The following is a 24,325-nucleotide window of genomic DNA, read 5'->3' on the forward strand; positions in this document are numbered from 1 at the left end:
GCTTCCTCCCACAGTCCAAAAAGATTTCTGGTACAATTACTGAATTGTGGGCATGCTATTTTGGTATCAGAAGCACGGCAACACTTGAGGGCTGCTCCCAGCACAACCTTGCAGCTTTGCTTTGATTTGATGCAAATGACACACGTTTTGATGTTCATGTGACAAATAAAGCTTACGTTCTTTAACCACGGCATCCTCCCTGCTCGTCTCAGTTGCCCACATTCAGCCCTTAACCCTCCAACCCATCCTCTCCTCATACTATCCAAATGCCTCTTAAATGTTACAACTGTATTCATCTCAACCACTTCCTCTGGCAGCTGTTCCCAGATCTACTCTCCCCAGCTCCTACTTAATAGCCATGCAATTAATCGTCCCCTGACTTAACACTTTCTCCCTCTCCCAAAGTTCCCTCTAATTTTTTTTACAGCTGTGTGGACCAGCCATTGCTCTGTGCAGGCAATTTTGACATGGCCTGAAAACTGCACAGCACCTTTAAATGCTTTGTAATATGCAATATTGCAAATGAAAATTGAAAAAAATCACATACTTAAGGTTTTATTAATTTAAGGGAATAATGAATTAGAGTAAAACAAAGAAAATTTTTCACGTTTCATGATATTTTCCTCATCTGTCTTTATTTTAGCTGTGCTGCAAAAGCTGCGTGTGCGGTTAACACACACAAAATGCTGGAAGAACTCAACAGACCAGGCAACATCAATGGAAAGGAGTAAACAGTTGAAGTTTCAGGCTGAGACCCTTCATCAGAACTGGAGAATAAAAGATGAGAAGTCAGAGTACAAAGGAGGAAGAAATACAAGGTAGGTAATAGGTGAAACCGGGAAAGGGGGGGTGGCATGAAGTAAATAGTTGGGACGTTGATTGGTGAAAGAGAAAGGGCTGGAGAAGGGGGAATCTGATACGGGAGGACTGAAGGCCATGGAAGAAAGAGAAGGGGAAGGAGCACCGGAGGGAGGTGATAGACAAAAGGGTGATAAGGTGAGAAAGGGAAATGGGACTGGGGAATATGGGGAATGGTGAAGGAAGGTGGGGGGAGGGGGTTTAGGAGGGATGCCACTTCCAGAAGTTCGAGAAATTGATGTTCATGCCATCAGGTTGGAGGCTACCCAGATGGATAACAAGGTGTTGCTCCTCCAAGCTAAGTGTGGCCACATCACTGCAATAGAGGCCATAACTGACATGTCGGAATGGGAATGGGAAGTGGAATTAAAATGTGTGGCTACCAGGAGATCCCACTTTTTCTGGTGGTCAGAACATAGGTGCTCAGCAAAGTCACTTCTCACCGATATACAGGAGGCCACACCGGATACAGTAAATGATCCCAACAAACTCACAGGTGAAGTGTAGCCTCACCTGGAAGGACTTTTTAAGGCCCTGAATGGTGGTGAGGGAGGTGGTATAGGAGCAGCTGTAGCACTTGTTCTGCTTGTAAAAATAAGTGGGGAGGGACGAATGGACAAGGGAGGAATTTCAGTTACCACACGGCCGCCTATCTGCACAGCTGAGAGAGAACAATCCCCTCCTCTCCTGAAGTTTAATCTTATCCACATCTATCTGAAAACTTAGATATAATCCCTATTTCCAAGGTGCTCTCCCACTGAAACTCCAATCACCTGACCAAGCTCATTTTTCCAAACCAGAGTCCCTTCTCTGGTTGGATTATCTAAGCACAATCATAGTTGCAGTTAAGCTCCATCCATTATACAACAGAATGTTTAGTTTCAATGAGTATTTGATTTGCATCAACTGGTTATTCACATTCCCTAAAGGTTAGCTTGCAGGTTGAGTTGGTGGTAAGGAAGACAAATACAATGTTAGCATTCACTTCAATAGGACCAGAATATAAAAATAAGGGGGTAATGCTATATAAGGCAGTGGTCAAACCGCATTTGGAGTATCATGAACAGTTTTGGGCCTCTTATCCAAGAATGGATGTGCTGGCATTGGAGAGGGTTCAGAGGCGGTTCACAAGAATGATCCTAGGAATGAAAGGGTTAATGTGTGAGGAGTGTTTGATGCTGGAGTTTAGAAGAATGAGGGAGGAATCTCATCAAAACCTTTCAAATATTGAAAGGTCTAGATGGAGTGGACGTGGAGAGCATATTTCCTACAATGTGGGAAGTCTATGGCCAGAGGGCACACACTCAGAAAAGGAGGCCATTCCTTTAGAACAGAAACGAGGAGAAATTTCTTCAGCCAGATGAACCTGCGGAATTTCCTGCCATTGCATTGGCCTGCTGTGACTGTAAGCAAATTGGAGCGGATCCAAGTCACTCCTCAGACAGGAGTTGATATGTTTCATGACCAACCTCTCAAAGCACTTCTTCGCTGTGGATACTGGACAATAGACATTGAGGCAGATCACCACCTTCTTCTTGGGCACCAATATGATTGAAGCCTGCTTGAAGCAGATGGGTACCTCAGATAGCTGAAGTGAGATAAGTACTATTTATCTCAGTAAATACACCAGACAGTTGATTAGCACAGGTCTTCAGTACACCATCTGGGAGAGGTGTTTTCTATTCATTCACCATGCAGAAGTATGCTCGCTGTCAGCTTAGAGACTGAAATCAGGGAGTCATCAGGGGTTGAGGAAGTTCATGAAGGTGCCTCCATGTTCAAGAATAATGACAAGGCTCAAAGTCAGCAGACAATCATGCTGGGAGCTCAGTCCCCAGAACTTAGTTTCACACAAGATCCAAAACTGTAAACACTAATTAACTAAGGAAACAACTCGAGGCACCACACCATTACAGGGCACATCTGTACAACTCATCAAGTGGTTTACACCAAGAATGGAACTTCAGTCTACTTATGCATTGCTCAATTTAATTTCTCCTGGAATGGAGGCTCCAATTCACAAGAGGCTACAGAGGGTTGAGAACTCAGCCAGCTGGATCATGGTCCAATCACTTCCCACCAAAGACATTCTGAAGATGCAGTTCCTCAGGATGGTGCCACCCATCCTGGACATGCCCTATTCTCAGGGATTATCTATTATCGAGGCAGGAGGTACAGGAGCCTGGAGATGTTTCAGGAACAACTTCATCCCCTCTACCATCAGGTTTCTGAATGGACCACAAACCCATGAACACTACCTCATTATTCTGCTTTTTTGTACTTTTTATAAATTCTTATAATAATTTACAGTCATTTCTATGTGATATACTGTACTGCTGCTGCAAAACAATAAATTTCGCAACATGTCAGTGATAATAAAACTTGATTTTGATTTGTGCTGCACTCTCCTACTATAGTTTAGTGCCAATCAGTAATGTTTTAGACATATCTATAATGTAGATTTTAATCTATGACCTAATCAGAGGTAAGGTGCAATCAACCAAGATTAAAAATTCTATTGCCTAAAAGTTCTGCATACAAAACCACAAAAAGAGACCAGTATTTTGGATTTTATAGAAGGAAGGTTATAGAGATAAATAATAATGAATTTATTCTGAAGAGCACCAGGGGACTATTACAAACAGATTATCGGGTCAATCATCTCAGCCAGCTCTGAGAGGTTTCTGTTCATCATTTACCCTATTATAATTGTAACAGCATTTCAAAAAAAAACATTTCATGGCAGGAAATTATTGGCTTATCCAGAGAAAACCATGGATTTAGGAGTCTTTCATCGGAGACTTTTTCCAATTACAAAAAGGAATTGGAATTGATACAGGATTTGTTTTCCAGCATGAGGGAGAAATTAATTTTTCTTTAAGAAAGCTGGAAGTTTGACAGTATGGAATGTGAACCAAAATCAGAGACAATGGCAACGATTAAGGATAGAGAAGTGGTTGTAGAAATGAGGGGTACAAGGGTAGGCACACCAATCAACATTTATTGCTCCTGTGAATAATCGTGGACCATGCGAGATACTCAGGTGAACAGTTGTCAAAATAGCTTTATGAACTTTACAAGACAGATCCACCAGGAACAGAGCACAGGGGACTGTGAGAAAAATAACAGCATCCTTGCTATTTCCTTTTAAAAAGCATCCTCCTTCTGCCAAATTCCTTGCATTCTTCTATAACAGCACCAATCCTTAAAGGGAATTGGTTCCACAGATCTGTGCACTTGGCTTTTTACCCAACTGTTTCTTTCTTGTGCAACATTCAAGTTAGCAGCTGCCTCTGACATTTGGTCAGTCACAGAAGCCTACCCACCTCCATCATCTCCCCCACCCCACACCATCACCACAAACACCACCATTGATTGTCTGCACAGATACGTATTCAGTGGAGGCCGGAGAAAGTAGGAAAGGGGTACTTTACAACTATTGAGCATTGGACCTCACTGTGGCAAGGGCATCCTTCATTGTGGAGAAGGGCCATATGTACAATAATCTAGTTGTAGTCTCACTGACACCTTACATCTTCGCAATCATTCCAGTTTGTTATCACTGCCTGATAGACACAGTACAGCACAGACCAGGCCCTTCAGCCCACAATGTTGTGCCAACCTCCTAAACACCTCTAAGATCAATCTAATCCTTCCCTCCACATAGCCCTCCATTTTTCTATCATCCATGTACCGAAGATTAAATGCCCATAATGCATCTGCCTCTACCACCGGCCCTGGCAGTACATTACATGCACCTAGAAATCTGTGTGAGGTCCTCTGATAATTCCCCCTGCACTTTCCTCCAATCACCTTAAAATTATGCCCCTGCATATTAACTAATTCCACCTTGGCTGTCTCTGGCTGTCCATTCTATCTGTTCCTCTTATCATCTTACTGTGGTGAACTACATATACCTGTTTGGACACGCCCTCTGCTGACTGCTCCTGTGGCTCCTCCCACAGACCCCTGTATAAAGGCGACTGGAGGCTCTGCTCCTCCCTCAGTCTCTGAGATGTCGTGTGAAGGTCTCTTGCTGCTGACAGTGCTTTCTTCCAGCTAATAAAAGCCTATCTCTCGCCTCACGTCTCCGAGAGTTATTGATGGTGCATCACTTATACAGCTTTATCAAGTTACATCTCACCCTCCTTCGCTCCAAAGAGAAAAGCCCCAGCTCACTCAGCCTCATAAGACATGCTCTCTAATCCAGGCAGCATCCCAGTAAATCTCCTCTACACTCTCTCTCGAGAGCTTCCACGTTATAAGAGGTGAAATTTGTTTTGAGGCAGCAGTACAAAGACACAAAAATATTGTAAATGACAAACTAAACAGTGCAGGAAGGAATATGATGTTCATGGACCGTTCAGAAATCTGATGAGGGGATATGTTTCTGAATCATTGAGTGAGGGATCACAAATAGCCTCCTCCCCTCACCAGATTTCTGAACAGTCCATGAACAAACTCAAATCCTTCCCTGACAGTGGATCAAAGCATAACAAATGCCTTCCAGATGTTCTGCTGTATTTGCATGTTTTCAGTGACTTGTGCATGAGGACACGTGGGGCCCTCTGAAGACCAACATTACCCAAGCAGTCATTACTTAAAAAGTACTTGGCTTTCATGCCTTGTGCAAGTTGGTAACTTATTGTTCCATATTTTATTCCTTCTGTAATGTCCTTGCCCACTCACTCAATTTGAAGTGTCTTCATATTGTAATCACATTTATTTCAGTAATATCTAACAGGGTGGGAATAGCTGGGCACCAAAGACCAATCTCTTTCTACATCAGCAGTCAGAACCTGGTCAAAACCATCTGTCCTGCGGTCACCAGGCATATCTTTTGTGGTCAGAGAATATAAACATTCCTGTCACAAACATCAGCAATCCCTCCTTTACTTCCAGATGAGCCTGCAATACATCTCCACCTTTAAACCTGCAAAACACCTCTGGGAAACCTGTCCATCTTTATGCCTCCAAAGACATCAAAGAGCCTCTCCTCTTCAAAAGTAATTTATTCTAAAATTCTACCATCACTCCCTCCCCCGAACTCACTAGTGACAATGACCTTCTCCACACAGAGCACATAATAAATATTTAATTAAGACCTCATCTGTGTCCTCTGGCTCCTTACACAGGTCACGCCAAATGGAGCCTACTCTTCCCACCAGATGCACTCGTGCTCTTAATAGATTTAGAAAACGCTTCAGGATTTTTCCTAAGTTTTAAGATATAACTTTATTTGTCACATACATTGAAACATGCGTTGTTTGTGTCAAATCAATTCAACAAGGATTGTGCTGAGCAGACCGCAACTGTTGCCATGTTTCCTGCGCCACCACAGCATGCCCACACCTAATCGTAGATTTTTAGAATGTGGGAGGAAGCCAGTACACCCAGAGCCATGGGAAAAACATACAAACTCCTGACACACAGCAGTGGGAATCAAACCCCAATCTCACAGCTGGCTCTGTAAAACATTGAAACACTACACTACTGTGTTTCTCCTTTTCTATTGGTCTTGCCTATCAGTGTTATTTTATGTTCTCTTTTCACCCTCAATTACTTTAAACACCCCTTTATACCTTCTGTCTACAGTATTCCATACATACTGTAGGGTCTCAACTGCAGTGACTTTTAACTAATCTAGCATTCTCTATTCCTTGAAATCCAGGCTTTCTTGGACTTGTTCTTCAAACCTTTCATCCTTACAAGAAAACATTGGCTTCGAACTTTTTTCATTCCTGAACAACTCCCATTGGTTTCACATCAACAACCGAAGTCCATATTTAATCTAATATTGAAACCAGTTTTTGCCCAATTCAGAACCTATTTCTGATCTAATGTAACGCTTAAATACAATCTTTCTCTGAAATGTTCTGTCATTGACATTCTCTTCACTTTCTCAGAAGATTAAGCTCACTACCTCCATCTATCACCTACCTGCTACAATCTGTCTGCCATCCACCCTCTTCAGTCCTGCCTCACCACTCGCCCTTTTTTCTCCTATACAGGAGATCTCCCTCTCAGTCCTGACACAGGGTTCTGACTTGAAATGTCAATATTTCCTTCCACTCACAGTTATTACTTGACCTGCTGAGTTCTTCCCAGTACATTTGTTGCTCCAGATTCCAGCATCAGAAAGTCTCTTGTATCTCTGTGAATCAGCCACCACCCTTGTTCTAGTACAAGGGTTCCCAACCATTTTATGCCATGGTCCTGTACCATTAACTGAAGGTCCATGGAACACAGACAGGGAACCCCTGCTCTAATGGGACTAGTGGGTAAATCTTTCCTGGACATACTTTAGAAATGCATTCTCCTCTAAATCTTTCACAGTATGGTCAGGAGGTCAGAGGTCTGTGAGTTTGGGCTAGTGACCAGATGTTGGAGGGCCAATGTCCAGGGCCAAGGCCTGCAGGTCAGAGACCCAGAAGTGGCCCATCCTGGCTTGGAGGCCAGTCTGTGCATGCGAGTGGGTGGGTAAGGAAAGGGGGCTGTTTTAGAGCATAAAAAGATTCATACAGCATGGAAACAGAACCATCAGCACAGCCAGTCTATGCTTACCAATATACCACATCCAAGCTAGTCTAAAATACCTGAAAGGGATAAAATGTTTTTGCAAAAGCACAGAAAAAGATGTTAAATCAAGATTTTGTGAAGAGGTAGGAGATGAATAGACTGGCAGAGGGTAAACCTGACAAATACGCAGAGTCTCGAACTGAAACTACAATTCAAGGTAAGTACCCAAATAAGTCACATTAAAGATAACTCAACAAAACCAACCCCGCAACAGAGGCAGCCCACACCACACCGTCTGCTGCAGATCATAACTTCTGTAAAATGATGCGCTGAGGTTTATTTTTAGAACAAAGTACGCACGGGGAATGTGTAAGCTGTATGACTAGTATCAGCAGTTGTCATGACAGCAGGTGAACAATGCTCGTCCCCATGCAGCCGCACACATCCTTCTTTAAAGCCAATGTTGAAAGCATCCATATCCCAGCATTTGCTGGAGCTCATTTCTGACCAGTTCACACACTACAACAAATATCAAAAATCACGATGCTAAGGTAGCTTTTATTCTCCATCTTCTATTTAGTGTCCTCCACGAAGATTCAAGATCGTTTGATGTCATTTCCAGTATGCAAGTGTAAAGGAGAATTAAATAATTTGTTACTCTAGATCTGATCCAGCACAAAAAGAACACAATAAATATAAATATGCAAGATAAAATGTATACATAAATTGATTGTATGTACACAGAGTGTCTGTAATGTCTAGATAAAGGAATGTCTGTAATAAAGTGACTTTAACAGAAAATGATAAAGTAGTGGTGGGTGGAGTTATGGAGGGGTGGTGAGTGGGTAGGTGTTGTTCTGAATTACTGCTTGGGGTAAGAAATTGGTTTTGAGTCTGGTGTTCCAGGTGTGGATACTACATAGCCTCCTCCCTGATGGGAGAGGGAGGAGCTGTCCATGTGCAGGATGGATGGGATCCTTCATGGCTACTGGTCCTTTCCCAGCACTTTCGGTATACCTGTCCTTGATTGGGTGGGGGGGGGGGTGGTGTAGGCAGCTCTGCTTATTTGCTGCACTTCACTCGATTTACTGTAAACCACATTCTCTCCATCACACCTGTACATACACGGTAATCCCCTGCTAATCAATTCCACTGAAAACACTGTGAGCTGCCAAAAGCTCAATAGCAGAACAAGGAGGCCTTAGTGGAGCAGTATTCCATCCATCACTGTGACTGCAGTGTGCACCGTGTGGAAAATACTCTGCAGCAAATCATCAAGTCAACTCAAACAAAAGCCAGCAAATCCACCATTCCCTCCACCTAGTGCTCTCCCCTTTCAGATCACATTCATAAACACCCCCCACCCACTACCAGCTAGTTGCACACTATTAGAAATAAAGATTAGCTTGATTTGTCACGTGTATGCCAAAACATAGTGAAATGCATCATTTTGAATTGAATTGACTTTAATTTACATCCTTCACGTACGTGAGTAAAAATCTTTTGTTACATCTCTGTCTAAATGTGCAATCATAATAATTTATAATAATTTATAATAAATAGACCAGTCAATGTAACGTAGAATTAACTCATGCTGATTTGAGTGTATCAGTCTGATGGCCTGGTGGAAGAAGCTGTTATGGAGCCCGGTGTTCCTGGCTTTTATGCTGCAGTACCATTTCCCGGATGGTAGCAGCTGGAATAGGTTGTGGTTGGGGTGACTCGGGTCCCCAATGATCCTACACGCTCTTTTTACAAACACCTGTCCTTGTAAATGTCCTGAATCACGGGAAGTTCACAACTACAGATGCGCTGGGCTGTCAGCACCACTCAAGAGTCCTGCGAATGAGGGAGGTACAGTTCCCATACCAGACAGTGAAGCAGCCAGTCAGGATGCCCTCAGCTGTACACCTGTGGGAAGTTCTTAGGATTTGGGGGGGCCCATACCAAACTTCAACTGTCTGAAGGTGAAAGAGGTGCTGTTGTGCCTTTTTCACCATACAGCTGGTATGTACAGACCACGTGAGTTCCTCAGTGATGTGAATGCCAAGGAACTTAAAGCTGTTTACCCTCTCAACCCCAGTTCCATTGATGTCAATAGGGGTTAGCCCATCTCCATTCCTCCTGTAATCCACAACCAGCTCCTTTGTTCTTGCAACATTGAGGGACAGGTTGTTTTCTTGACACTGTTGTGTAGGAGAGAGATGATTTCTTCCCTGTTGGCCACCTTGTTATTGTTCAAGATGAAGCCAATCAATGTAGTGTTGTCAGCAAAATTAATTAGCAGATTAGATCTGTGGGTGGCGACAGCCATGGGTATACAGGGAGTAAAGGAGAATACTCAGTTATAAGCCCTGAGGGGCTCCTGTATTGAGAGTCAGAGTGCTAGAGGTGAGAGAGCCCGCTCTTACCACTTGCTGGCGACCAGACAGGAAGTCCAGGATCCAGCTGCACAAGGCAGGGTCAAGGCCAAGGTCTCTGTTGAGCCTGGATGGAACTATGCTGAATGCTGAACTGTAGTCCAAGAACAACATTCTCACATAAGCATCCTTCTTCTCCAGATGTATAAGGATGATACGTAAAACAGTGGCTTTTGTGTCGTCTATTGATTGGTTGTGTTAGTAGGCCAATTGTTGGCGGTCCAGTTTGGGTGGTAGCAAGCTGCAGATGTAATCCTTGACCAGCCTCTCAAAGCATTTGCCAGTCGTTCAGGCATGTGACCTTGGTCTTTTTTGGTAGAGGGATAATGGTGAATAATTTAAAGCAGGAAGGTACTCTACACTGGGAGAGGGAGAGATCAAAAATGTCTGTAAGCACATCTGCCAGTTGTGCTGCGCACAGCCTGAGTACTCGCCCTGGGATGCCGTCCAGTCCCACAACCTTGCGACTGTCCTCTCGGAAACATCTGCGTACCTCAGCCTCAGATGACCAGGTTGCAGGTTGTAGCAGCGGATTTCCTCGGAGGCTCAGAGTTAGCGACGTCAAACTGAGCATAAAAGCGATTGAGCTCATCTGGGAGAGAGGCTGCGATTTTGGCAGCACCACAACGTTTGGCTTTGAAGTCTGCGATGGTATGCAGCCCCGCCACAATCATGTGTGGTACTTGTGGTGAATCTTGACTCAATCTTGTCCCCGTATTGTTGTTTTGCAGCCTTAATAGGTTTGCGGAGATCATAGCTGCTTTCCTTGAGCTCCAGCTGGTCACCAGCGATGTAAGTTCAATGTCGCGCTGTAAGTGCTGCTCGCACAGAACTACTGATCCAGGGTTCCTGGTTCAGGAGGACCCTGTCCGACTTCCAGGGGACAACATTATCGATGCACTTCTGGATGAAGCACGTGACTCTATCCGTGAACTTGGAGACATCCTCATCACAGAAGACATTCTAGTCGACGTCATCGAAGCAGTCTTGCAGCATGGAGGCCGACTGGTCGGACCAACAGTGGATGGTTTTAACTCTGGCTACCTCTTGTTTCAGCCTCCGCTGGTATGTCGGCAAAAGCAGGTTCGAAGAGTGATCTGATTTTCCAAAAGATGGGCAAAGGAGAGCTTTGTAAGCCTTGCAGAAGGGAGTGTAACAGTGGTCAACTGTCTTACCCCCATGAGTGCTGACATATCATTTGCACCAACTATTACCACAGTCCAAGGATGTGCTGGGGGCACACTTAAGGTGCCAACGTAGCATGTCCACAAATTACTAACTAAAACCTACATCTTCAGTACGCGGGAGGAAACTGGAGCATCCAGAGGAAATTCACATGGCTATGGGGAGATTGTACAAATTCCTTACAAACAGCAGCTGAAATTAAACCCCAATCAAGATTTTGCTCTCTTTTTAATTTTATATATACTTCTGCGCAAAATAACATATTTCACAACATATACCAGTGATGTTTAACCTGATTCTGATCACTGGCTTTACAGCATCGTGCTATCTGCTACACTACCACACTGCCCTAATCACCACAATGACGTAGATGCTGCCTGGCCTGCTGTGTTCCACCAGCAGTTTGTGTGTGTTGTTTGAATTTCCAGCATCTGCAGATTTCCTCGTGAATGACCCTTCTGACCATCTTGCACTAAAGTATATTTTGTTTCTCTTTGTTCTAAGAGGTTTCTGTAAAAATTGATTTATTTTTTCATGTGAATAGGTTGCATCTGATGTTCCATGCCCATGATACTGCTGCAAGAAAGCTTTTCATTACACCTGTGCAAACATGTGCAAATGGCCATAAACTTGACTTTGAAATATCAACGTCACATCCAGATTACAAGCTAATCACAAGTGAGATTAATGAATACCCTGCCACCACTGAGGTCTCGTCACTAGGGCAGCAAACTATTACGTCCGTCTGTACTTGTGAAGGATACAGAGATAAAGAGATAAACCGAGAGGATAACCAGAGTCTCCCTCCCTCCTATTTGTAACTTTTACTGGAGGTGTTTCAGCCGAAGGACCTGAAGCATTGTTAAGGATCCCCACCATCCATCCCACAGTCTCTTTGACCCACCACCATCAGGAAGGAGGTACAGGAGCATCAGGACTGGGACTGCCAGACTGGGGAACAGCTTCTGCCCTCAGGCTGTGAGACTAATGAATACCCTGCCACCACAGAAGTCTCGTCACCAGGACAGCAAGCTGTTTACTGTACTATTTATTGTTTACCTGTACTGTACATTACATGCATTTTGAATTATATATTAACAACTTATTTAAGGTAATATTTGTTTTATGTGTTGTGTGTAATATATGTTTTGTGGGTGCACTGTAGTCCGGAGGAACAGTGTTTCATTTGGTTGTATATATGTACGGTCAAATGACAATTAACTTGAACAAAGCACGTACTCAAACAACCAGAGGCCTGACCTTACCAGTTGATACCAAACAGAGACAATGCCCATATGATGAGACACCTCATGAACAAAACAAATGTCACATTACAGACAACAGTTAAGATGTTTGGCTGATGTTTGTGTTTTGAAAGCCAAGGCATTTTCATACCAGGACATCGTTTAATTTATTTCTTAAAGAACCAAAATCAGGCCATCACCACACACATCAGGAAATCTATCGTTTTGCGGCAGCAGTAGAGTGCAATACTTAAAGCATTACCATTAATTACAATCAGAAATATTTTAAAAATAAATAGTGCAAAAAGAGAGCAAAATAGTGACAGTGCTCATGGACTGTTCAGAAATCTGATGGTGGAGAGAAAGAAGTTGACTCTCAAATGTTGAGTGTGTTTTCAAGCTCCTGACCCTCTTCCCTGCTGGTAGTAATGAGAAATGTGTATATCCAGCCTTAAAGATAGATGCAACCTTCTCCAGGCATTAGCTTTTGAAGGTATCCTTGTTGCTGGGGAGTTTAGTACCCATGATGGAGATGGTTAAATTTCTGTAGGCTTTTCCAATCCTCGGCATTGGCCCCACTGAACCACACGGCAATGTAACCAGTCAGAATGCTCCCCTTGGCATATCTGTCAAAATGTGGTTATTTACCAAGAAAGCAAAGCTTTTAATATTTTATGTTGATATGAACTTTACAGGTAATACCAGGATTTCTGGATTTTCTCTGATTTAACGTTAGCAGTAACAGTCAAACATGGTGTTTCTACCATTTAGCTTACATTTCACAGCACAGGATCAGGTCCTCTGGCCCACAATGTCGTGTCAAGCCAATCAAATGACCAACTAAACTAATCTCTTCTGCCAACACAAAGTCGGTAACATTCCATTTTCCTCACATTTATGTACCTATCTAAACCTCTGTTAAAAGTCCCTAACATTTCTGCCTCTACCACCACCCCAGGCAGTGCATTCCAGGCATCTATCACTCTGTGTAAAAAAAACTTGTGCTTCACTTTTCCTTTGAAATTACCCCCCTCTGGGTAATAAATGCATGCCCTCTGGTGTTAGACATTTCAACCCTTGGAAAAAGATACTCTCTGTCTCTCATAAATCTTATAAACTATCAGATCTCCCCTCATCCTCTGCCGTTCCAGAGAAAACAACTCAGTCTGCCCAAGCTCTTGTTATAGCATATATCCTCTAATCCAGGTATGTTACTGGTGTTGCTGCATCCACATGCCACAAGATGCAGCATCTTCTGAAGAGAGCAGAGATTTACATTCCCTAAGTACATGTTCGGCACAGCATTATGGGCTGAAGGGCCGGTATTGTGCTGTAGGTTTTCTATGTTTCTATGTTGTTTCTAAATACTTGTGCCACAGTTTCTTATAACAATAACCATATAACAATCACAGCACGGAAACAGGCCATCTCGGCCCTCCTAGTCCGTGCTGTCATCACCTTCTCTCCCAGTACCCTCAGACATTTAAAGGCAGAATGTTAAAGGGGATGTTCAGGGCAATTCAGGTGTCTGGATGCAAGTATGTGCACAAGTCCATGCATGTGTGTTATTTTTACAACGGTAAATGCTGGAATGCCAAGAGAGTTTTTTAAAATTTATTTAGAGATTCAGCGTGGAATGGGTTCTTCCAGCCCTTCGAGCTACACTGCCAGCACCCATCAATTTATTACTAACCTAATCAAGAGAGAATTGACAATGACTAATTACACTACGAACTAGACTGTGGAAGGAAAGCAGAACATCTAGAGGAAACCCACACTTTCCTCTAGGAGGACATACAAACTCCATACAGGACGACAGTAGGATAGAACTCTGAACCCAACACCTGGAGCTGTAATAAGAATACTTGGGGTTGTCTATCAAGTTATACAGAGTACTGCAATTTTATATATTGCACTGTACTGCTGCCACAAATCAAAAGCAAACTTCATGACATGAGTGATGATAAACCTGATTCTGATACGTGTCTCTATTGTGGACTGAGAGTGGAAATGAGGCAGACAGCAGAACCCTTGACCTGCCGGCAAAACATAGTGAAATGTGTCATTTGTATGAACAACCAACAGTCCAAGGATGTGTTGGGGGCAGCCCACAAGTGTCACTACTCTTCTGACACCAACACAGTGAATGTTCTTGGTAAACAGTTTCAATAGTCGTGCTCTGGGTACACAGTTGAGTTTTTGGTTGTGTGGTTTTATTAAATAAAGGTTTATTTTGTGCTATAGCTCTGTTCCATTTCCTGGCTCAGGGCTTCATTAGTTATAGACGAGCAAACACAACAAACTCTTTAAAAATATTGTTGCATCTCACACTCTCACACTAGCAGGAAAATTGGAACTAACCACCTCAGAGTTATTAGTTATTAGTAACTGTGACAATTTGAGAGGATCCTTATGGGTGGTTACGGGTCAGAGTAAAATTAAGCAAAGGATTTGGAAGGAAACAGTTGCAGACAAGTTATACTTCGCTTTGTTAATATCTTGGCACCACTACAATCAAAGCTCATCATTTATCATTTGAAGGTTACTTAAATGTTTGCCACTCAGCACTGTTGAAATCCACTCCACAAAGCAGCTTTTCACATCACTGTCTGCAGCTCAGTCAACATTAAAATCAGCAAACACATGCCCATAATACCAGAGGGCAGAATCAATAGCAAGGCAGCCAGATTCAGTACAATGGGAATATAAGTGTCCAGTACTGACAGAGCATGGCCGGGTAGGAGTAGCACCTCTGGTGAAGGGGCTTGTCATGTCCATTCTGGGGCAGCTCACTCACCTCTCGGGCCCCACTGGACATTCAGCTCTCACCTGGGGCTCCAAGTAGTTGTTTGCATGCGACAGCAGCCACATCCCAGTACACCACCAACAGGTGGGCTAGACCAGGTGAATGCAGCAGGTGGGCCTCATACCTGGTGAGATTGGGGCATATATAGAAGGCCTGTCCTAGCCTGCTAAGTCACAGAAGTAATTATGGTCATCATCTGCAACCAAGCAAAAACCCAGTTTATGACAACTACTCATTCCACTGAACCCAGACTTCCAAGATTGAGAGAGTGGAACTACCCAGTGCAACAGCTTTTCAACTTTAAACACTTCCCCACAAGTTTCTTGTCATTGTCAGATACGACCGACAATCACCAGTATTGACATAGCACTATTAGCATAGTAACATGCTCCTATGTCTCATGGTCTTACAGTCAGATGAAGATCTCAGCCTGAAACATTAACTGTCCATTTCTCTCTACAGATGCTGTCTGACCTTGCTGAGTTCCTCCAGTATTTCGTGTGTGTTGACCCAGACTGCCAGCATCTGACATCTGTGTCCTCATGAATCTGTTATGATTACTTGTATAAAATACATAGAAAATTATTCCAATAACTCCAGTTCCAGTTCATAATGAACTCAGAGCCCATAACCTCATGCAGGTGTTTGAAACACAAGCAAAAATGTAGATTGACATACACTAGTTTTCTAGAAGATACAAGTAATAAAGGAAGATCAGTTACTTTTTTTAATAAACAGGAGAGAGGAACTTATCAAAGTACATATACAACCCCTGAGATTCATTTTCTTGTGGACATTCACAGTAAATACACAGAAACCACAAATTATGGTGACGGCTGGTTCTTCACTTGCAAAGATCAAGAGAGAAGAATCCTCAGGAGCGACAGTACAATCTCTGAGCCGCCAACATACATAGTTGAGACTACGACTTCCAGTTCATCAACACCTGTCGTTTCACTGCCACCTGCCCCCACCCCCCCCCCCCCAATCGCTGTAGGACATTTCTTCCCATCTGCTCTGTGTAGGTTTATAATGAGGATCAGTGAGCACAAACTGATTCCACTCTTTAGGCCAGGTAACATTCCACTATGATATACCGAACTGAATCGAATTTCTTATATCCTTCACATACATGAAGAGTAATCATCTTTATGATACATCTCTAAGTGTGCAATGTGCAATTACAGCAATTTATAATTAGTTATAATAAATAGAACAGTCAATGTAACATAGAAAAACACTCAAATCAACATGAGTCAATCACAGTGAGCTGAGATAAAAGCATCAACCGTAAGGCTATAAATTGAGTATCAGAGTTTTCCTTCGCCTGGACAGACGGCCACTCAAGGCTAATGAGTTCATAACTATAAGACTTAAGAGGAGAATTAGGCCATCTGTCCCATCGAGTCTACTCCGCCATTCATTCATTGCTGATCCCCTTTTTCTATCTCCTCCTCAACCCCTGCTTCCAGCCTTCTCCATGTAACCTTTGATGCCATGTCCAATCAAGAACCTATCAATCTCAGCCTTAAGTACACCCAACGACCTGGCCTCCACAACTGCATGTGGCAACAAATTCTACAAATTCACCACCCTTTAGCTGAAGAAATTTCTCCCATCTGTTTTGAAAGGGTGCCCCTCTATTTGGAGGCTATGCCCTCTTGTCCTGGACTCTCCCATTATGGGAAACATCCTTTCCACATCTACTCTGTTCAGGCCTTTCAACATTCGAAAGGTTTCAATGAGATTCCCCCTTATCCTTCTGAATTCCAGCAAGTACAAACCCAGAGCCATCAAACATTCCTCGTATGATAACCATTTCTACCCGGGTTTGAAATCGGAGTAGTTCTTGACCTTGGCTAGCTCCCAGCCAATGCTGATAACCTCAGCCTTCTCACCCAGTTATACCACTGGACACCCAGTCACACCATGAACCAATAATATAAATAAATAAATAAATAAATAAATAGATAAGCAATATTGAGAACGTGAGATAAAGTGCCCTTGAAAATGGGTTTATTGGTTGTGGGAACAGTTCAGTGTAGGGGAGTGAGTAGTTATCCTCTTCTCAACTGCTGGGGAAAAGTGAAGAAATAGAAGAATTTGGCAAAGATTTTACACTAGAATCAACTTGCTGATACAACTTCGCAAAATCTGAGGTAAGTGCAAGGTAAATTTATTGACAATTTCCTTACAAACCTTAAACACAAATGAAAAATTAGTGGGTCAGCTCGCTTTGCTCAGCACACACAGATACGTAGAGCTCTGATCAGGAAGGACAAAATCACTATAGCAGAAGGCTATAGATAGAGGCAGAGCAGAGGAAGCCACAATTAGACAGATGAAGATGTTGACTACTCAGAGACAGCCCACCTCTATCTACATCAGTCCAAGGAAAGGAAGCAGAGCTGAACTGGTTGGGTATCAGGAACAAAAGCATGAAAATCAAAGTGAAAGACACTGATGCACAGGCTGTAGAATACCAGCCTGAGTTCTCAGAAAAAGAAATGCATCACACACAGGTTAAACTGTCAAGAATAGGTGGTTAAGCATCCTTCTGAAAATGGTCACTGTCCAGCACTTTAGTGCCATGACCATCAAGTTCATTGTCATCTGACTGTACACATGTATAACCAAACAGAAAAAATGTTTCTTTGGGCCACAGTGAACCCACAAAACATATCACACACAGTACAGAAGCCAAAATACTACCATACCAATTTCTGCCCATTGAATTTCATGAAAGAATCAACTACTTCATTTGCAAAGGAATCTGAGACCGAAATACCAGGACAGCCTTCCATGGCAGAAACCTGTGCTGTGCTGAAACGTGGGGCTGATGAGGACTCCACACAGCTGATGCCTCTATTTGTTGGGGTCGAACATGAATGTTTGGTCCCAGTTATCAAATTCAAAACACAAGCCTGGGCAGTACGATATGGAGAACAAGTTGTGGCCCATGCAGCAGGCTCCCCCTCTCCACACAGCTGACAAGGAACGGCAGAGACCAATACAGTCCGGCACCAGCAGCATCACAGGAGTTGCCAGTCAGTGTTGAACTCAACATAGGACTGTCTTGAGGACTCCAGCTCCAGATTTTTCCTTGGGATTTGCTCCCAAAGCTGTCCTCAAGAGTGGGTGTAGCTGCAAGGCACAGCACCAGCAGTACCATCTCTACTGACAGGAGAAGCAGCAAAAGATGGTTACTGGCACCTTAAAACCAGTCACTTCAGGCAAATTGGGCTCATCAGCCAGGGTTGGCAGTTCATCTAAGAGAAGGAAACTCTGATCCCCGCAGCCTCACTGCTGGCAACCATTAAATGATTCACCTTCCTCATGGCCTTATGCAGGAGCAGAAAGCGAACACAAGTTCAGGGATGGACACAAAAGACATCAGATGCTGAAATCTGAAGTGCAAGGACAAACTGCAGGAAGAACAGTGACAAGCAGCATCCTTGGAGGCACGGGTTTGATCATTTTCAGGAGAAGACCCCTGCTTTAGGAGTCAGCGAAAGGGGAGAAGGGAGGTAGCCTGTATGAAGAGGAGAGGTGGGGCTGGTAGATGATGAGGGAAATCAGCAGAGGGATGGGAAGATAGAGGCAGTTGAGGATAGGGAGGAGTAGAGATGGGAGAAAAAAGTTTAGGGACCATAGGTTGAAACTAATATGAAGAGGTTAAGAATACATACCTTGTGAATTCCTTCAGTAGTTCAGGGATGGAGTTGGAGAGCTGTAAAGTAACGCATGTGAAGGGTTGTATTCAGTTCTGGTCACCTCATTGAAGAAATGATGTAGAAATTTTCGAGAAGATGCAGAGGAGATTTTCCAGGATGCTGTTTGGTTTAAGGAGCATGTCTTAATCTGAATCAAGTTTATCATCACTGACATATATCATTAAATTTGTTGTTTTGTAGCAGCAGTACTGTGCAATACATTACAACACTTTAGTTACAATAATTATACATTTAAAAATTAAATTAAATTTGTATTGACAAAAGAGCAAAAATAGTGAGGTAGTGTACATCAGTTGGTTCACTGTCCATTCAGAAATCTGATGGAGGAGAAGTGGTTCCTGAAACAGAGTCTTATGAAGAAAGGTTGAGCCAGCTAGGACTTTTCTCCTTGGAGCAAAAGTGGATGAGAGGTGACTTGATAGAAGTGTACATGAAGGGAAGAGGCCTTTTTCTCAGAGCAGTAGTAGCTAATATGAAAAGGCATCATTTTAAGGTGATTAGAAGAAAGTATGGGGGGGGGGGGAGGGGAGGGGAATGTCAAAGGTAGCTCCCCCCACTACACATAGAGTGGTGGGTGCGTGTAACACGCTGCCGGGGGTGGTGGTAGAGGCAAATACATTAGGGACATTTAAGAGTCTCCTAGCTGGGCATAGGTATGATAGAAAAATGGAGGGCTACGCGTGAGGAAAGGTTTAGATTGATCTTGGAAAGGAAGTTTCCGATTAGTGGGTGAATCTAGGACCCGAGGGCACAGCCTCAGAATAGAAGGGCATACATTTAGAACAGAGATGAAGAGGAATTTCTTTAACCAAAGAGTGGTGAATCTGTGGAATTCACTGCCTCAAATGGCTGTGGAGGCCAAGTCACTGAGATAATTAAAGTGGACATTGATAGGTTCTCAATTAGTCAGGGACTAATTACATGGAGTTTACATGGAGAAGGCAGAAGAATGGGGTTGAGAGGAATAATAAATCAGGCATGATGAAATGGCAAAACAGGCTCAATGAGCTAAACAGCCTAATTCTGTTCCCATGTCTCATGGTCCAAAGGATCAGCATAACATCACGGATGGAAGGACCTGTACTGTGCCATACTGTTTTACGTTCTCCAATGTGGATAGAGAAGAAAAGATCAAGGCGAAGTGGGAGAAGAGAAAAGTAATCCAACAAAGAAACAAAGATCCACAGAATGCATAGCAAAAGACATGCAGTTCAGTAGAGTGATGGCAGGCTTTATAAATACATCTAATCTTCAGGAAGAAAAGATTTAAAAATCCTGAAATAAGAGTGCTAACAAATGCATCAAGAAAAAGAGATACAATGTCAGTTGTTCACATGTACTACTAGGAGTTAAGCCAAACACAAAATATTACAGCTCTCACAAAGATGAAAGCAAGAGGAAGGTCTCTACTGTTAACCCAGTATATGAATTCTCCATTCCTCACATCATAGAATCAGAGCACTACAGAATCTTTGGTCCATCTGGAACATAGAACCGTATAGCACAGGAACAGGCCCTACAGACCATAATGTATGCTGAACCAATTGCATTCAAAATCAAATGTCTAAATAAACTAATCTCCTCTGCCCGCACAATATCCATATCCTACCATTTTCCTCACATTCATGTGCCTATCTAAATGTCTCTTAAAAGTCTCTAATGTGTTTGCCTCTATCACCACCCAAGGCAGCACATTCCAGGTACCCATCTCTTTGCAAATAAAAAAATTGCCCCTTTGAAATTACCCCCTCACCTTAACTGCATGCCCTCTGGTATTAGACATTTTAACCTGTCTGTCTATTCTATCTATGCCTCTCATTATCTAATAAGCCTCAATCAAATCTCCCCTCACCCTCCAACACTCCAAAGTTAACACCCCAGGTTTGTCCAACGTCTCGTAAAAGCACATGCCCTCTAATAAATGAAACATCCTGGTAAACCTCTTCTGCATGCTGTCCAAAATCTCGACATCCATTCCATAATGGGGCAATCAGAACTGTATGCAATACTCCAGATGCAGCCTCCTAGTCCATGTTGAACTGTTATTCTACCTAAACCCACTGACGTGCATCTGGACCACAGCCCTCCATACCTATCCATGTACTTATCCAAACCTCTCTTTAAATATTGAAATCATGTCAAATCAAATTTGGTGACAAATCAGAACATAGGAGGGAGACTGACAATCTGGCTGAGTGGTACCATAACAACAACCTGTTACTCAATATCAGCAAGACACAGGAGTTCATTACTGACTTCAGGAGGAGGAAACTGGGTTGCGAAATTTGGCAGCGGTACAGCGCAGGCATAATAAATTAATGCAAGTGACAATAAATAAATACATAGTGTGTTAAAGGGAGGTCATGTTCAACAGTCTGACAGTGAAGGGGAACAGTGATATTGTGTTCACAGAACATTCAGTAGTCTGATGACGAAGGGGAACAGTAAGGTCGTGTTCAGTAGTCTTTACAGCAAAGGAGAACAGTGAGGTCATGTTAACGGACCATTCAGTAGTCTGAAGGTGAAGGGAAACAGTGAGGTCGTGTTCAGTAGTCTGAAGGCAAAGGGGAACAGTGAGGTCGTGTTCACGGACCGATCAGAAGTCTGACAGCGAAGGGGAATAGTGAGATTGTGTTCACGGACCTCTCAGTAGTCTGATGGCGAAGTGAAAGAGTGAGGTCGTGTTCACGAATCGTTTAGTAGACTGAAGGCGAAGGGGAACAGTGAGGTGCTCACAGACCATTCAGTAGTCTGACGGCAAATAGGGATAATGAGGTCGCGCTCACGGACCTTTCAGTAGTCTGATGACCAAGTTGTTCCTAAAATGTTGAGCTTGGATCTTCAAGCTACCATACTTTCTCCCTGATAATAGTAACAAGAAGAGAACATGTCCCCATGATGAGGGCAATTAATGACCACTAATGTAGGTGTTCAACAAGACTAAACTGGTTACGTTTCAATTAGTCCTGTGTTCTTCATTGAAGTATCATTGTTCATGAGCAGGATGAACCAAGCAAGATCGGTTAAGCTCCCACAGAAGACTCCAGGTGTGATTACATTTGCAACACACAACACAAAGCCTTGGACTTTTGGAAAGGGATAATGTTTATAGATCAAAAGCACTGTAAGGTTTTAAAATATTGCATGTTCCAATACTACAGATAGTCTAACCTTTCCTATGGAGTCATCCACATTCTGTCTCTCAAAATACCTGCTATCATTTACTTTCAAAACACAAACTGATGGTTTAGCTACAATGGCTTCTATCATCCCCACTGCCTTCATCGTAAGCTTCAATTTACCTGCTGGCTGAAAGTTCAATACCTTCAGGAGGAGAAATTTACAAAGTTCAAAGTTTATTATCTCAGTACACATATGTCACGATGTGAAACCCTGAGATCCATTTTACTGTGGGCATTCACAGTAAATACCAAGTAAATACTAATAAATTGTTACAAGATGGCAGCGCGACGCAGCGCGCAGCAGCCACTTTGGAATGAATATCTGTAATCTATCAATAGGATGCCGTGTATAATCTTGATTTGATGGAGACGGATGTGTGAAGCACGGAGGAACATCTGGTGAAACTTTTGAAATGCCTGTTCCGCTGCCGCTGCTACTGTGTGATCGGAGAAATCTCCGGGAGGAAGGCCCCGAATCCTCAGCTTTGCCTGTTGCTTGGTGGCCAGTTCCGGGGTCAAAGCACTCGGCAGAGATGGTGCTCACTGCCGGAGGGCTGGTCGGAGGCTCGAAGTTTTCGATCAGACTCGGAGTTGGCTGTGGTCAGAGCTCCCAAAGTGCTGTATTGGCAAGCTGCGGCACTGGAGGTTCATGGAAGGAAGAGTTTTTCTTCCTTCTACCGTCTGCGTGAGATGATGGGCTGTCGGGACTTTGAGACTTCCTTTTAAACCGTGCTCTTTATCAGATTACGGTATTGCTTTGCACTGTTGAAACTATGTGTTATAATTATGTGGTCTTTGTCAGTCTTTTATCAATTACGGTATTGTCTGCACTGTTGAAACTATATGTTAACTATAACTATATGTAACTATGTGGTTTTGTGTAAGTCTTGCAGCTTTACTTTTGTCTGATGGGTTTGTAGTTCCTTTCCGGGGAATGTGCTAAGACGGTAGCGCGATATTGATACGCAGCAGCCTCTCCGGACTCTGGATTGGAGATTACCAAATGTTATGTGGTTTTTCTTGTGTGGTGTGTTTTGTGCTTTTTCATATCATTCCGGAGAACGTTGTCTCATTTTTTAACTGCATTGTATTTGTGGTTTATAAATGACAATAAACTGAATCTGAAACACAATAGAATCAAAGAAAAATTACACACAAAGACAATGTACAGAAAACAAATTATGCAAATATAAAAAGAAAACTAAATAATAATAAATAATAAATAATTAATTAAATGGATAGATTTTCATTATGAACGAGTTGCAGAGCCCTTGAAAGTGAGTCCATAGATTGTGGATTCAATTATTCCTTCTGGTTCAGAAGCCTGATGGTACTTTTACCCTGGGAAACTCTTCAAGGTATTCATTCAACAAGCGAACTATCTTGTGGTTATTTCAATGACTGAGAAAGACATCAGATAATCCAGACAAAGCTAGCTAACTCCTAATGTGATGTTACAGCCAAAAACACCTATCCTGATATCAGTAATTCTGTATCACCAACACTATGGGATTAATTACGAAGCCATTTATAATGTGAATTCAAGTGATAAAAGCTACAGCAGTAATTGAAAGCCACCTGAATCACAGGAGGTTAAAGAAAAGCACAATAAATTTTCTTTCATTGTATTCATTCACCTCTCTTGTTGTGTAGTCTGCACCAGATCAAATAGAGAGCTCAATACCCATACAAATGAAACAACATGGCACACTGTATTCTTAGCCAAAGATCAAGGAACTGCTGCACTGTTACAGGAGTTGGTGATTGATACCCACCTTAAGACAGACAGACATTATTGATCCCAAGGGAAATTGGGTTTCATTACAGCCGCACCAAGAATAGTGTGGAAATATAGCAATAGAAAACCATAAATAATTAAATAATAAGTTAATCATGCCAAATGGAAATAAGTCCAGGACCAGCCTATTGGCTCAGGGTGTCTGACACTCCGAGGGAGGAGTTGTAAAGTTTGATGGCCACAGGCAGGAATGACTTCCTATGACGCTCAGTGTTACATCTCGGTGGAATGAGTCTCTGGCTGAATGTACTCCTGTGCCTAACCAGTACATTATGGAGTGGATGGGAGTCATTGTCCAAGATGGCATGCAACTTGGACAGCATCCTCTTTTCAGACACCACCGTCAGAGAGTCCAGTTCCACCCCCACAACATCACTGGCCTTACGAATGAGTTTGTTGATTCTGTTGCTGTCTGCTACCCTCAGCCTGCTGCCCCAGCACACAACAGCAAACATAACAGCACTAGCCACCACAGACTTGTAGAACATCCTCAGCATCATCCTGCAGCTGTTAAAGGACCTCAGTCTCCTCAGGAAATAGAGACGGCTCTGCCCCTTCTTGTAGACAGCCTCAGTGTTC

The 24,325-nt window shown here is 42.9% G+C and overlaps 1 protein-coding gene and 1 long non-coding RNA gene across 4 annotated transcripts in view; one reads left to right on the forward strand and one right to left on the reverse strand.

Moving 5' to 3' along the window:
* LOC132407066 (uncharacterized) overlaps positions 1-2,365 on the forward strand; it is a 68,423-nt gene extending 66,058 nt beyond the window's left edge. Inside the window, exon 3 of the long non-coding RNA XR_009516368.1 lies at positions 644-2,365. This is a non-coding gene — a long non-coding RNA (uncharacterized LOC132407066). The remainder of the gene's footprint in view (positions 1-643) is intronic.
* Positions 1-24,325, reverse strand: part of LOC132407065 (granule associated Rac and RHOG effector protein 1-like) — a 244,548-nt gene that overhangs the window by 170,078 nt on the left and 50,145 nt on the right. Inside the window, exon 2 of one of the 3 annotated variants that reach the window (XM_059993320.1) lies at positions 18,722-18,865. The exons of the other annotated variants lie outside the window; for them this stretch is intronic. The gene's annotated coding sequence lies outside the window, so the exon portion shown is untranslated. The remainder of the gene's footprint in view (positions 1-18,721; positions 18,866-24,325) is intronic. 3 annotated transcript variants of the gene reach the window in all.

This window comes from Hypanus sabinus, chromosome 17 (genome assembly GCF_030144855.1).
Source record: "Hypanus sabinus isolate sHypSab1 chromosome 17, sHypSab1.hap1, whole genome shotgun sequence".
NCBI lineage: Eukaryota > Metazoa > Chordata > Chondrichthyes > Myliobatiformes > Dasyatidae > Hypanus > Hypanus sabinus.